Source organism: Rana temporaria, chromosome 9 (genome assembly GCF_905171775.1).
Source record: "Rana temporaria chromosome 9, aRanTem1.1, whole genome shotgun sequence".
NCBI lineage: Eukaryota > Metazoa > Chordata > Amphibia > Anura > Ranidae > Rana > Rana temporaria.
In genome coordinates this window covers 34,056,120-34,072,127 of record NC_053497.1, presented here as the reverse complement: position 1 = coordinate 34,072,127, position 16,008 = coordinate 34,056,120, and the positions used below count along the sequence as shown (strand labels likewise).

General features: G+C 48.1%; 1 protein-coding gene across 7 annotated transcripts in view; it reads left to right on the top strand.

Annotated features, from left to right (window-relative positions):
* The first annotated feature begins 295 nt into the window (after positions 1–295).
* Positions 296–16,008, top strand: part of SIPA1L3 (signal induced proliferation associated 1 like 3) — a 296,576-nt gene continuing 280,863 nt past the window's right edge. For 6 of the 7 annotated variants that reach the window (XM_040323131.1, XM_040323135.1, XM_040323127.1 and 3 more), the window contains exon 1: positions 296–389. The gene's annotated coding sequence lies outside the window, so the exon portion shown is untranslated. The remainder of the gene's footprint in view (positions 390–16,008) is intronic. The other variant, XM_040323129.1, reaches the window with a different exon arrangement.

Below are 16,008 nucleotides of genomic sequence, written 5' to 3'. Positions count from 1 at the left end.
CTGTGAGGCTCACTTAGTGTCGAGTCGGGGGCCTGAAGATTCTCTGCCCTGATCAGGTCTGCGTGAACTTTATTAGGAGTTTTTAGAAATGTGTAACATTTGAGGCTCTTTCTAGAAGCCCCTGTGATCTCTGCTGACAAGTTCACTGTCAGTGTTCACTTTCTGGACTTGTTAATAAAGCTGATAGAAAGAAAAAAAGACCTGTGGTTGGCAGAGCACGCTGTGGTTGGCGGCGTCGAGGCGGCCATGTTGGCCGGGGGCGGGCTTAGCGTGGTGAGTGCAGAGGCGGTGGGCGTGTCTGTGGGCGGTGGGCGTGCCGTGTAGTGTCGCTGTGGGAAGCGCTGTGATCGGTGGAGCTCGGAGTGGGATTCCGGGGGGAGCCGATGTCGGTAAGTGCCGGAACCGGGGGGAAGTCCGGGGGAAAGTGGATGGGGGGGCCGGTGTGTGGAGGGAGAAGAGCGGGGAGAGCAAAGGACGGAGCCGGGGGACGAATGAGCGGTCCCGGGGGAAGGGAACCGGCTGTGTGCTCCAGATGGGACCAGGATGTGTGAGGAGAGCCGAGCGGGGGGTGCTGGGACCGGGAATATCGGGGTGCTGGACATACGGGGGTCCCTAATGACTGAGATTATGGGGGCCCCCTAATGACACAATTACTGAGATTATGGGGTCCCCTAATAACTGAGATTATGGGGGGGTCCCCTAATAACTGAGATTATGGGGGCCCCCCTAATAACTGAGATTATGGGGGCCCCCCTAATAACTGAGATTATGAGGGGGCCCCGATAACTGAGATTATGGGGGCCCCCTATAACTGAGATTATGGGGGTGCATTTTTGGTGGGGTGCGGCACAATCATTGAGAATATGGGGACCCCTAATGATTGAGACTATGGAGGTACAAGTCATGGGGGACCCCAATGGTACAATGACTAATATGGGGGTGCAGTATATAAAAGGGGGCCCCTAATGACTCAGAATATGGGGGTGAAAGCTATGGGGCCCCCTAATGACACAATCACAGAGAATATGGGGTGAAGGTTGTATGGGGTCCCTAATGACTGGGGGTACCGGTTTAATTGGGGGGGCTGTAATGGCCAACTGACTGGGAATATTGGGAAGTAGGAATATGGGGGCTCCCAATGATTGAGTATATGGCGTACGTTATAGGGGACCCCAATGCCACAGTGACTGGGAGTATGGAGGTGCAGGATATAAAAGGTGGGCCCTAATGATTGAGAATATGGGGGTGCAAGCTATGGTGGACCCCTAATGGCCAAATAACTGAGAATATGGGGGACCCTGGTGACAAGGGGTCCCTAATGGCTAGGAATATTGGGAAGTAGGACATATGGGGGTCCCTAATCATTAGGAATATACGGGGGCGCCTAATTGAGAGTATGGGGGTACAAGTTATGGGGGTCCCCAATGGCATAATGACTGGGAATATGGGGGTGCAGGATATAAATGTGGCCCTATTAATTGGAAATTTGCAGGTGCATGACATATAGGGGCCCTAATGGCACAATCACTAGGAATATAAGGGGGTGTATGTTATATTGGGGGCCATAATGGCTGAATGTCTGTAAATATGGGTGTGCAGGATATATAGGGGGGGTCCCCCTATATGGCGGGGCAGAAAAATGGGGGACCCCTAATGGCATAGTTGCTTATATTGGGGGGGCCCTAATGACTGACTGGGAATATGGGGGTAAAAGTTATGGGGCCCCTTATGGCACAATGATTGGATATATCAGGGGCCCCTGATGGCACAGTGTCCGGGATATGACGGGATCAGCACTTGGCACAGTAATTGGCTGCAGATTTCGGGGTACGGCTTATATTATGGGGGATGTGTTGTCACAGTGACTGGTGTTTGTTTGGAAATCTGGGGGTGCAGCATATGTGGGGGGGGGGGGGCTTCTCGTACTGCGATTGGTTTATGATGGGAAATCGGGTAAGAGCATGATACAATAATTTGTATTTCACTAGAAATCTGGGGGTGCAGGTTATTGGGGGGAGGGGGTGGCATGTACAAGGGGTGCAAGTCCTGGCATAGTGAGCTGTGCAGCATATGGGGGGGCCTCTGACACTGTAGTGGGTGTATGACAAAACTTTAGGGGTTCAGGGCATGGCACAGGGGCTAGTGTATGGCTGCAAATCTGGGGGTGCAGGATACGGGTGGGGGATATGTGTTGGCACAATGATTAGTATTTGACTAGAAATCTGGGGGTTTTGGGGGGGGGGGGGGGATTGCTGACACAGTGACTGGTTTAGTTAAAGAGTTAAGGGGGTGCACATCATGGCACAGTGATCGGTATGGCTGAGAATTGAGGGGTGCAGCATATTCGGGGGGGGGTGTCTGCTGGTACAGTGAGGGGTGGTAGTTTGGAAATCTTGGGGTGTATGGCAGGGTGTGTGGGGGGGGGGGTGGTTTCACAATGACCAGCATTTGACTTGATATAGAGGGGTGCAGATTATGGGGAGTCCTACCGTGTTAGGCGTATGAGAGGAATTAGGGGGGAGCAGGTCATGAAATCTGGGGGTGCCAGCTGTGGTGAGGAATCTGGAGGTTCTGGTCATTGCAGAGTGACGTATGTATGGTAAGAGATCGAGGGGTGCAGGAGATGGGGGTTCAGGTCATATTGCTGGGTATCTGGGGGTTATTGTAGGGTATTGTGGATGCCACATGGGTAGAGATCTGGTGTTGCTGTGCCATGATAGACAGCGGTTGGCACAGTTCTGGACTTGCACCATGGGATTTCCAGCAATACACCATTCACTGTGCCGATACGTGTCCCCCGATCATCCAAACCCCCACATTTCCTGCCGTGTCTCCGCTCCCATACACCACACGGACCCCCCGCTCTTCTCCTCTCCCGGCATGATAGGACTGAGGGGGGATGCGGACGTTCAGCTTGTAGGACGTTGGTCTTTGCTGGGAAGGGCGCTGTGAACGTTCGTCTTTCTGTATAGAATTTTTTACATATTGGAACCTTAACTGGATTGAAAAAAAGAAACTCTCTTACAGTGGGATCCCCAGCACTGCAAGGGTTAAATGTTTAAGTCTCGGGGTGGAGGAAAAGGCCGAATTATTTACCTTATTCCTCGTTCTCCCCCCGGCACCGCCGCTTATGAAGGGGCCCTCACCATCCTCATGTACAATGCAGGACTCTTGGTCCTACGTTGTATTTGATGCGACCGCCATCCAGAGCACCGTGTTTGTTTGTGTGTGGGGGTGTGTGTGTGTGGGGGGGGGGGGGGGGCGGGCGGCAGTGTTTGCACAGCAAGGGTCATTTATTTTCCTGCCTGGAGTGAGGCTGTGAAGCTGGCCATCCTTGGATTGAAATTCGGCTGGTTTTGATGGTTTACGTCCTGTTAACTAAAGCCAGTTGTTTACAGAGCTTAATAGCTCAAGCTGAAACTTACACACACACGTGAATATGTTATGGTGGTCATACTTGGATCACAATTCGGGTGGTTCAACAGGGACCGGACAATTTTCAATCCATGTATATGGGCAGGCTGGTTGTACAGAAGTCCGTCCTATTGATCATTTTAAAATTTCCACATGATCAGCGCCGCCAGCTAGAGCCAGCAGCGTTGATCACTGTATTGTGGTGGTGGGGAAGTCTCCTCCATGTCAGAACAAATGATGCTCAATTGGTACTAAGGGGCCCAAAGTGTGCCAAGAAAAGATCCCCCCCCCCCCACCATTACACCACCACCAGCCTGAACCGTTATACAAGACAGGATAGATTCACACTTTCATGTTGTTTACACCAAATTCTGACCCTCCATCTGATATTGAGACTCATCAGACCAGGCAAAGTTTTTCCAATCTTCTGTTGTCCAATGTTGGTGATCCTGTGTAAATTGTAGCCTCAGTTTCCTGCTCTTAGCTGACAGGAGAGACACCCGGTGTGGTCTTCTGCTGCTGTAGCCCATCTGCTTCAAGATTGGATGTGTTGTGTGTTCAGAGATGGTATTCTGCATTCCTTGGTTGTAACAAGTGGTTATTTGAGTTACTGTTGCCTTTCTATCGTCTCCAACCAGTCTGCCCATTCTTCTCTGACATTGAGGCATTTTCCCTCCACACAACTGCCGCTCACTGGATATTTTCTCTTTTCCGGACCATTCTCCTAGAGATGGTTGTTTGTGAAAATCCCAGTAGATCAGCAGTTTTTGAAATACTCAGACCAGCCCGTCTGGCTCCAACAACCATGCCACGTTCAAGGTCAATTAAATCCCCTTTCTCCCCAATTCTGATGCTCGGTTTGAACTTCTGCAAGTTGTCCTCACCACGTCTAGATGCCTAAATGCATTGAGTTGCTTCCATGTGATTGGCTGATTAGCGATTTGTGTTGCCAAGCAATTGAACAGGTGTCCCTAATAAAGTGGCCGGTGAGTGTCAAAAAGATTCCACTGGCGCTGTCGTAAGATCTGACCAACCATATCGATGTTTTCTAATAATCGGTCAAATGTTAATTGGAACGGATAAAACTGTAACTGATCATTTGTGATTGCAAGCGTGGCGGAGATGAGGCTGCATTCACACCTGAGCGTTTTGTCGCCTGAAGCGCGACGCCCCAAAACGCTAGAGGGGGGAAAAAATACATTATTCTCTATGGAGATGGTTCACATCTCCACTCCAAAACGCCTGACGCAGAACGCCTGAAGCTCAAACAAGTTCTGGACCCTTTTTTGTCGCTCGAATTTGGGCGTTTGGGCGTTTTACATTGGTGACCCTAGACCTGTAAAAAATCGCTGTAAAAATCGCGGCGTTTTGTCGCGGCAAATCGTGGTAAAAACGCTGCAAAACGCTACGCTCAGGTGTGAATGCAGCCTAACGGTTCAGTTCCTGAGAAGATCTAAACCCCCCCCCCCCTGGAAAGTACTGGGGTGACTAGAACATAGCTGGTAGACACATCGGGGGGGGTACCTTATGATGAAGGCAGATAATGGAACTGATTGTATGAGAAATACAGAGCTGGTCATGGAAGTAAAAGTGTTAACAAGCACAGAACTCCATTGTATGACATGGGGGGGGGGGCGGGGGGTTATTTCACGCGTAAGCACTACATCCATACTCGGCGGTATAATGATCTAGTAGATGAGCCTGTCCTGGTGCAGATAGAGATTTGGGTGTGAATGGTGATGTAGTTGGCCCATGGTATAAGGAGGAAGAGATTGTAGCGATCGGCACATTAAGGTGTCTATGTATCCAGTTAGTCTAGTTTTGGATGAAGCTCCATCGTTGGGCCGTACAATGTTTAAATCTCGGCTGGTTCAGCAGGATCTGGCCAAGATTTGAACCGTTAATGGGCAGGCTGAATGTACCGTATGTATGTAAGTCGATCGATCAATCATCTTGGGTACAATCGGTCTGCTGGATTCTTTTGCGATTATCACAAAGTTCTCCTGGTGGGGAGAGCTTACAGAATATTTTCTGCTGATGATACCAATGATGGCACGCTATTCCTCTCGTTGACACCAATGATGGCACGCTATTCCTCTCGTTGACACCAATGATGGCACGCTATTCCTCTCGTTGACACCAATGATGGCACGCTATTCCTCTCATTGACACCAATGATGGCACGCTATTCCTCTCATTGACACCAATGATGGCACGCTATTTCTCTCATTGACACCAATGATGGCACGCTATTCCTCTCATTGACACCAATGATGGCACGCTATTTCTCTCATTGACACCAATGATGGCACGCTATTTCTCTCGTTGACACCAATGATGGCACGCTATTCCTCTCATTGACACCAATGATGGCACGCTATTTCTCTCATTGACACCAATGATGGCACGCTATTCCTCTCGTTGACACCAATGATGGCACGCTATTTCTCTCGTTGACACCAATGATGGCACACTATTCCTCTCGTTGACACCAATGATGGCACGATATTCCTCTCGTTGACACCAATGATGGCACACTATTCCTCTCGTTGACACCAATGATGGCACGCTATTCCTCTCGTTGACACCAATGATGGCACGCTATTCCTCTCGTTGACACCAATGATGGCACGCTATTCCTCTCATTGACACCAATGATGGCACGCTATTCCTCTCATTGACACCAATGATGGCACGCTATTTCTCTCATTGACACCAATGATGGCACGCTATTCCTCTCATTGACACCAATGATGGCACGCTATTTCTCTCATTGACACCAATGATGGCACGCTATTTCTCTCGTTGACACCAATGATGGCACGCTATTCCTCTCATTGACACCAATGATGGCACGCTATTTCTCTCATTGACACCAATGATGGCACGCTATTCCTCTCGTTGACACCAATGATGGCACGCTATTTCTCTCGTTGACACCAATGATGGCACACTATTCCTCTCGTTGACACCAATGATGGCACGATATTCCTCTCGTTGACACCAATGATGGCACGATATTCCTCTCGTTGACACCAATGATGGCACGCTATTTCTCTCATTGACACCAATGATGGCACGCTATTTCTCTCGTTGACACCAATGATGGCACGCTATTCCTCTCGTTGACACCAATGATGGCACGCTATTCCTCTCGTTGACACCAATGATGGCACGCTATGCCTCTCGTTGACACCAATGATGGCACACTATTTCTCTTATTAATAGCAACGAAGGGGAACGATTACTCCCCTAATACCAATAATGGGACAGTGTTTACTCCCTCCAACACGGGACATTTTCTACTCCCACTGTATGGCCCCTAAAGTTTGAAGGACAGTAAAGTGAAGAAATTGTGCTCCATTGTTGGCATCTTCAGGAGGGATTGTGCCCCATTGTTGGCGTCGTCGGGAGGAATTGTGTCCCATTGTTGGCGTCGTCGGGAGGAATTGTGTCCCATTGTTGGTGGTGTTGGGAGAAATTGTGCCCCATTGTTGGCGGCGTCGGGAGGAATTGTGCCACATTGTTGGTGGTCTTGGGAGGAATTGTGCCCCATTGTTGGTGGTCTTGGGAGGAATTGTGCCCCATTGTTGGCATCGTCGGGGAGAGATTGTGTCCCATTGTTGGCGTCGTTGGGAGGGATTGTGTCCCATTGTTGGCGTTGTCATCGGGAGGGATTGTTCCCCATTGTTGGCGTCGTCGGGAGGGATTGTGTCCCATTGTTGGCGTCGTCGGGAGGGATTGTGTCCCATTGTTGGCGTCGTCGGGAGGGATTGTGTCCCATTGTTGGCGTCGTCGGGAGAAATTGTGTCCCATTGTTGGCGTCGTCGGGAGGGATTGTGTCCCATTGTTGGCGTCGTCGGGAGGGATTGTGTCCCATTGTTGGCGTCGTCGGGAGGGATTGTGTCCCATTGTTGGCGTCGTCGGGAGGGATTGTGTCCCATTGTTGGCGTCGTCGGGAGGGATTGTGTCCCATTGTTGGCGTCGTCGGGAGGGATTGTGTCCCATTGTTGGCGTCGTCGGGAGGGATTGTGTCCCATTGTTGGCGTCGTCGGGAGGGATTGTGTCCCATTGTTGGCGTCGTCGGGAGGGATTGTGTCCCATTGTTGGCGTCGTCGGGAGGGATTGTGTCCCATTGTTGGTGGTGTTGGGAGGAATTGTGCCCCATTGTTGGCGTCGTCGGGAGGAATTGTGCCCCATTGTTGGCGTCGTCGGGAGGAATTGTTTCCCATTGTTGGCGTCGTCGGGAGGAATTGTGTCCCATTGTTGGCGTCGTCGGGAGGAATTGTGTCCCATTGTTGGCGTCGTCGGGAGGGATTGTGTCCCATTGTTGGCGTCGTCGGGAGGGATTGTGTCCCATTGTTGGCGTCGTCGGGAGGGATTGTGTCCCATTGTTGGCGTCGTCGGGAGGGATTGTGTCCCATTGTTGGCGTCGTCGGGAGGGATTGTGTCCCATTGTTGGCGTCGTCGGGAGGGATTGTGTCCCATTGTTGGTGGTGTTGGGAGGAATTGTGCCCCATTGTTGGCGTCGTCGGGAGGAATTGTGCCCCATTGTTGGCGTCGTCGGGAGGAATTGTTTCCCATTGTTGGCGTCGTCGGGAGGAATTGTGTCCCATTGTTGGCGTCGTCGGGAGGAATTGTGTCCCATTGTTGGCGTCGTGGGGAGGAATTGTGCCCCATTGTTGGTGGTGTTGGGAGGAATTGTGCCCCATCATTGGTGCCCTTGCCTTGAAATCATGCTCCAAGGGCCACATAAAGGCAAGCAAAGGGCTGCAGTTTGCAGACCACTGGTATAGACCAGACAACGATCCAGTACAGTGATGGTGGATAAATAGAACTTTCTGGGGTGCAGATGGGTCTAGTAAAAGCAAAATAGTGTATTCTCTGTTGGCGGGCAAGATGTGCCAAGTTTGTGCACCATTTATGTATTTGTGCAGCTTGCCGTTCTCCCTGAATCTGTCTTCCCAATGCCATCTCTGTGTGGGAGAGGATCTGCTCTGTGACGTCCATACAACTGACTAATTGTAGGTCTTGTGTGTGTGTGTGTGGGGCTCTATGCAGGAAGAAATGACATTTTAATGCTTTTTGTTACTTTACACAGAAGGCCGGCACTCTCTAATGCCGAATGTCTCCCACCTCACAGCTGTCCTTCTATTGATTTATACAAGTCACTGACAGATACTCAGGGATTAGCAAGTAATTCATTATTAGAATTTATATATAAGATGGTAATCACTAGGGCCGAAACAACGAATCCATTACTATTTTCACAATCGATTATTCGGCCAGTAACATAATGGAGTTAAAAACATATAAAAATAGCCCTTTATTGTACAAAAAGAGCAAATAATTGCTACTGTAGTGTAAATATTAATTTCACTGTCCACAGTAAAAAGATGAACCCCTTAGGCTGCATTCACACCTGAGCGACAGCCGCGTTCGGCGTACGCGGCATATTTTGCCGCGAGTGTGAAACTTTCATTTATTTATTTTTTTAAACTCTTCCCATTGCTGTCAATGGGCGAACGCCAATGTCGCCTGAAAAAAAGGGTCCGGGACTTTTTTTGCCCCGTACACACGATCAAAATTTCCGTCGGGATAAACTCAGACGGATTTTTCTGACGGAATTCCGTTAAAGCCGACCGTCCAAAACGTGGTGGCGTACAACACTACGAAGACCCGAGAAAAATGAAGTTCAATGCTTCCGAGCATGCGTCGACTTGATTCTGAGCATGCATGTTTTTTTTTCTCCGTTCCATACAGACGAATTAAATTTCCGATGTTCTTTTTTTTTTTTTTTTTTACCCTGATGAAAAAAAATTATATGTTCTCTTTCTAAAACCGTAGGAATTTCCGATGGGGCACACACGGTCGGAATATCCGATGGAAAAATTCCGTCTGACTTTTTTCATCTTCGATTTTTGCTTTTAAATGTCCTTATTTCTTCTGAGAAATCCTCACTTCCTGTTCTTCTGTCTGTAGCTCCACACATACATCGTCTTGCGCTTCTGATTTAAATTTATTTTTTTTACCAAAACTATTGATCAGACATATCGAACGTTCTGGTATCAAAAATGTTCCTGTTTGTCCCATTGGATAATTTCGGATGAACCGTTGTGATCGGCTCTCCAAAGCTGTGTACTAATGATTATTGCACGATCGTATGAAAGCTGCATTTTCCGTGTGCATTAGGCTGCATTCACACCTGAGCATTTTGTCGCCTGAAGCGCGACGCTCAAATGCTAGAGGGGAAAAAATACATTATTCCCTATGGAGATGGTTCACATCTCCACTCCAAATCGCCTGACGCGGAACGCCTGAAGCTCAAACAAGTTCCGGACTAGGGCTGCAACTAACGATTATTTTCATAATCGATTAGTTGGCCGATTATTTTTTCGATTAATCGATTAATCGGATAATGGCCTTTAAAAAAAAAAATTGCATTTTAAATTTTTTTGGGGCCAATTTGTTGTTGGGCAGATTACAAAACACAAATTGCCTCAAAAACACATTACATGCTTTTCTGCAGCTTCTCCATTGAAGTATATTAAACAAAACAAAAAAAAAATCGCACCGTTTTGCGTTAAAAAATCCTTGCCCTTTCCAAAATACGCAGCAGCTGGAAAAAAATCATGGAGAACATGTAAATGAACTGTAGTGCGTTTCTGCAAAAAGCACCAAGAAACAGAGGTGTGACCCCGGCCTGAGATGTTTAGTAACATAGTTAAAAAAAACTAAAATAAGTACAAAAAGAGTAAATAATCGCTACTGTAAGGGGTTCATTTTTTTTACTGTGGGACAGTGAAAGTAATATTTACAGTAGCGATTTGCTTTTTTGTACTATAAAAGGGCTAATTTTAGTTTTTTTAACCCCATTATGTTACTGGCCGATTAATCGATTATGAAAATTGTAATCGAATATTTTCATAATCGATTAGTTGTCGATTAATCGATTAGTTGTTTCGGCCCTATTCCGGACCCTTTTTTGTTGCGCGTATCGGGCGGTTTGGTCGTTTTTGAGAGTTTCCATTTCCCATAGAAAGCAATGGAAACGCTCGATTCAAGCGACTAGCGCGACAACGAGCGTTTGCTACGGGCGTTTCGTCGCTTTAATCAACATTTCACCCAGGCAGAAGATAAAAAAAAATTACCAACATAGCAACAAGTGATGAAAAGATGATAATTTTTCCTATTGGCTAAAATAAAAACCGTCGAAGTACAAAAACGTCGGACGACGCTGTATGCAAACGCGCAAATAAGCATGAATACGCACGACAAAACGCTGGAAAAAATGACCGAACGACCGACGCTCAGGTGTGAATGCAGCCTTAGGCTTATCACTATCAGTACATAGTGATGTTTGCTTTATTAAATGAGTCTTATTTGTCTTGGATAAACGAAAAGCTAATTGTCTGCTACTGGTCAGTGTAGTGTCCCTCTTGTTGGCCCCCACTGGTCCCTGCTCTGTACCTCTCCTATCTAAACAATTGGGACAATTTGGATAATTCCAGTCTGGGGCAGATCTATAAAAAGTAAATGTTGCTTTTAGAGCCTTGTTTCCTTTTTTTTATGTGTGTTGCAGAATGACCCCCCCCCCCCTCCTAGTTGCCATGGGTAACAATCCCATTTTGTCTTTATTTGTGTTATTAATTACCCCCAGTATATTTCAGGCAGGAAAGTCTTTTACCGCAGGATTAGTTCCAGTTTATTTACTCTTCTCTCTCTTGTTTCTATGACTCCCTTATTTCCTGTGACTGCCCACCTATCCTGTCTTTCCCCTATTAACTCCGTAATGTGTTATCATCATGTCCCCCCCCCCCCCCCCCATACATTTCCTGCTTTGTCCCTTCTATTGCCTCTCCTCGCTGCTCCTGGCTCTTGTGTGTCCTCTGATTCTTTCCTCCACCTTTCACACGGGTCTCCCTGTCACCCCCCCGCTGACCTCGCCGCCCCTCTGCCCCCTCATTCAATCATTCTTTCGATCACTCGCTCCCCTCCACAATGTTTCTGTTTAGCTGTCACATTGCACCTACACAACCTGACATCTGAAGACTTGTCACACAAGCCAATACAGAAGCTGCTTTGGGGGGGGGGGCTTACTAAACTGCGATAACAAGGGGGGGGGGGTAGATGTGGACTTTCGCACCCATGGATGAATGTTTAACCCATTTTACCTGTACAGTCACCTGCTTTGACGTTTACTTTTCTAGCACAATGGTGTCATTGTTTGAGTTACTGGAGTGGCCGTTGTTGTCCTGATCATTATGTATGTAGGCTCAGCCAATCACACACCGCCTGTCTGTGCTCCGGATTATAGACGGGGGAACATGCTTTGCATAACAACGTGCAAACCAAATTATTTTATTGCGCTGTTAAAAAAACGGTTGCGCTGTATAGCTGTTACCTTGGCAAGCTGGCTGCTTGTAGTTTGATGCACTTTGTACTTTCTGCATGTAATTTACATTTATTTTCAAAGATTTAGGAACACGTTCAAGATAATAACTTGTACTTTATTGTTATTAGCTTTAGGCCCCTTTCACACGGACGGATAGAATGGTGCTTTTAGCTGTGGATTTTCTAGTTTTCTACCGCAGCTAAAAGCACGCAATGCTTTCCTATGGCCCCATTCACACACAGCGTGTAGCTGCGATTTCGTTGCATGCGGTTTGGTGCGAATAGGAAAAATAGAATCGAATGCGTCTAGGTGCGATTTAGCATGGGTTGTAAAGGTAAACGTTTTTTCACCTTAATGCATCCTATGCATTAAGGTGAAAAAACATCCGATGGTACCGGCCCCCCCCGAGCACCCGTTTTACTTACCTCACCGTTCGAAATTCCCGGGTGCGTTCACGTGATGTTCTTGGTTTCCCAGCCTGGCCGTTGATTGGCTAGGCTGGGCGGATTGATAGCAGCGCAGCCATTGGCTGGCGCTGCTGTCAATCACAGCGGATGACGCGGCGCGCCAGGGGGGGGGCCGAGTGATACAGTCGGCGGCTATGGCCGCCGATGTATCACGGGAGCGCGCTCGCAAAAGCTTTCCACCATGCGAGGGAGCTCGCATGAACGTGGAAAGCTTTTGCGAGGAGGAGCCGAGACAGCCGCCGAGGGACCCCAGAAGACAGGGTTCGGGGACACTCTATGCAAAACGATCTGCACAGCAGAGGTAAGTATGACATGTTTGTTATTTAAAAAAAAACATTTCTGCCTTTAGTGTCCCTTTAACCGCAGGTAATCGCAGGCTTTTGTGCAGGTAGCAGCGTGAGAAAAACGAAACAAAAAACAGGAAGCACATCATAATAAAAAAAAATAAAAAGGGTTGCTATGGAAATGACTACCGCAGCTAAACGCGGGCGCAAGTAAACGCATGTGAGTGAGTGAGAAACTTATATAGCGCAACACATGCGAACTGAATCGCCTCTGGGCGCATGTAATCGCAATGTACATATGCAGCTAATCGCAGTGCCTGGAGCCTTGAATTTAACAGAAAATGTACATGCTTTTAACTGCGGCAAAACAGCCGTGCGTGTGAAAGGGGCCTAACAGTGTCACTATAGCAGCAGCTGCTTGGGGGGGGGGGGGGTGGGGGGCCGTATTGATTGAACTGATTAACTGATATTGATTGAAGAACTGGAGATGCGTTTTTGTGGCAGTTTGGTAAATCGTTCCCAGTGCCTTGTTGGTTGGATATACAGTGGATATAAAAAGTCTACACACCCCTGTTAAAATGTTATGTTTCTGTGATGTAAAAAAATTAGACAAAGATAAATAATATCAGAACTTTTTCCACCTTAAAGCGGGGGTTCACCCTAAAAAAAAAAAATTTCTACCATGCCATCAAGCATACTAGCGCGAGCTACAGTATGCCTTTATCTTATTTTTTGGCGCCGTACTCACAGTTTAATCCTGTAGTGAAGTTTCAGACTCCCCGCGGGGAATGGGCGTTCCTATGCAGAGGAAAGATGATTGACGGCCGGCTATGGCGCGTCACGCTTCCCGGAAATAGCCAAAATAGGACTTGGCTCTTCACGGCGCCTGCGCCTAGTCTGTGCTCAGGCGCCGTATAGCGCCGTGAAGAGCCGAGACCTACTCCGGCTGTTTTCGGGAAGCGCGACGCGCCATAGCTGGCCATCAATCATCTTCCCTCTCCATAGGAACGCCCATTCCCCGCGGGGAGTCTGAAACTTCACTACGGGATTAAACTGTGAGTACGGCGCAAAAAAATAAATAAAGGCATACTGTAGCTCACGCTAGTATGCTGGATTTCATGGTAGAATCTTGTTATTTAGGGTGAACCACCGTTTTAAATCAGAGGTCTGCCTAAAAAAAAAAATATTAAAAGCCAGCAGCTACAAATACTGAAGCTGCTGACTTTTAATAAATGGACACTTGCCTGTCCAGGGTGCCCGCGATGTCGGCAGCCGAGGCCGATCAATCGCTCGGCTCTCGGCTGCCCTTGCCGCCATCCTCAGTGAGGGAATTGGGAAATGAAGCGTTGCGGCTTCACTTCCCAGTTCCCTACTGCGCATGAGCAAGACGCGCTGCGCCTCCCCACTATCTTCTGGGAACTGTGTGTTTCCCAGAAGACAGCGGGGGGAGTACAGTGTAGGCGCTGGACATGACGCAGGTCACAGTGATCACCGCAGTGATCTCGGTCAGGAAGTGGGAGCAAATACTTGTATCAGCCAGGTATCTGCTCCCCCCTCAAAAGGTGCCAAATGTGACCCCGAAGGGGGGAGCTATCCAAAAAGTGGAAGTTCCATTTTTGGATGGTATGCCATCCGATTCCTGTGTGAATTGACAGTTTGCACTGCGATATGTGAACTGATCTGGGGCTGACACCCGCAGCAGTTCGCAGAAGGCAGTGTGAGCTGCCTGTGGGGGGGATGCAATGCGGGACCCAGCGCTGTAATCGCGCTGGATCACGCATCACACATATGTGAACCCAGGCTGGGGGAGAGGAGAGGCTGGAGGAGAGGCTGGAGCGCATGACGAAAGCTGTTTAGGAATAGTTGGTGTTTAGAGCAAGAATTTCACTTTAAAAAGCTTATTAAGGCTGCATTCACACCTGAGCGTTTTGTCGCCTGAAGCGCGACGCTCAAAAACGCTAGAGGGGAAAAAATACATTATTCCCTATGGGGATGGTTCACATCTCCACTCCAAAACGCCTGACGCCGAACGTCTGAAGCTCAAACAAGTTCCGGAACCTTTTTTGTCGCGCGTATCGGGCGTTTTTGAGCGTTTCCATTTCCCATAGAAAGTAATGGAAACGCTCGATTCAAGCGACTAGCGCGACAACGAGCATTTGCTGCGGGCGTTTCGTCGCTTTAATCAATAGAACATTTCACCCAGGCAGAAGATAAAAAAAAAATCTACCAACAAGTGATGAAAAGATGATCATTTTTCCTATTGGCTAAAATAAAAAACGTTGAAGAACAAAAACGTCGGAATACGCTGTATGCAAACGCGCAAATAAGCATGAATACGTGCGACAAAACGCCGGGAAAAAACGCCCGAAAAAACGACCGCACGACCTACGCTCAGGTGTGAATGCAGCCTAAATGAGACACGGGCAATATGCGCTGACCCATAGGAACCAGCAACGTTCCAGGAGTGCTGAAGTAAGTTCTGGGATTTGGATCGGCTGCCCCATGCTGTGCTTTGCCTCGTATAACCCGAATATTCTCCAATTCAGACCTGGAAATGAATGTGTGATTTCTGAGCACCACCCCGGCTTTTCCTTTTCTCCAGCCTCTGTCCTTGAGACTGCTTGCTGTGCCAAGACGGGTCGCTGTAGATCCTGTACTGAGACTCGGTTGTGCCAGGGAAGGGCGGCCTCTGTGTGAGTTGCATAGACTGTGCCCAGTGAGACATTGGCACTAGTTGTGTGTTTCTGATGTATCCTTGGCATTTTCATGTAAACTGTAAATAAGTAATAGTATAATTAGGATTTTAAACTCGCAGCTGTTTACTAATAAGTGCCTTTCTAGCCATTTAACACTTCTCCATGAAAACTTTTACTCCCTGGCGTGAATGCGTTACTAACCCACCGCCAGACAGATGGCTTTTCAGCACACGTTGCTATGGTGCTGGGAAATTTAAAGAGCGGCTCCCGGGTACACATCAGATCAATCTATGGACTGCTGATGCACTCCGGGAAGCCTGGCAAGTGTGCAATCCCACTCAGTTTCCGTCTAATCCGAGGTTACGAATCTCTGCAGCCAGAATCTGCAAACTTTTCACTGCGTGTATAAGGCCCCATGCGCACTGGGAATTTAGCTCTGGTGCATGGGGCTCCGGCATTTATATGCTGGCAGAGGGCACAGGTGTACCACCCAGCCCCATTGCCCGTAGATTGTTAAACTCTGAGGGCCCGTTTACACCGGAACGCAGTGCAGGAGAGCCGCCTTCCAGCACCGCATTCCAATTGCAATGCCCTTGCGATCTGCAGTAAAAGACTATGACCCCCAAATGCATTGCGTTTGACCACATTGGATGAAAGCACCATGTGATGCGGTTGATGCACGTTTCACTTTTGGTGTGATTACAGCCCAATCAAAATAAATATGTCTGACATCGCACTGCACAGATCTGTAT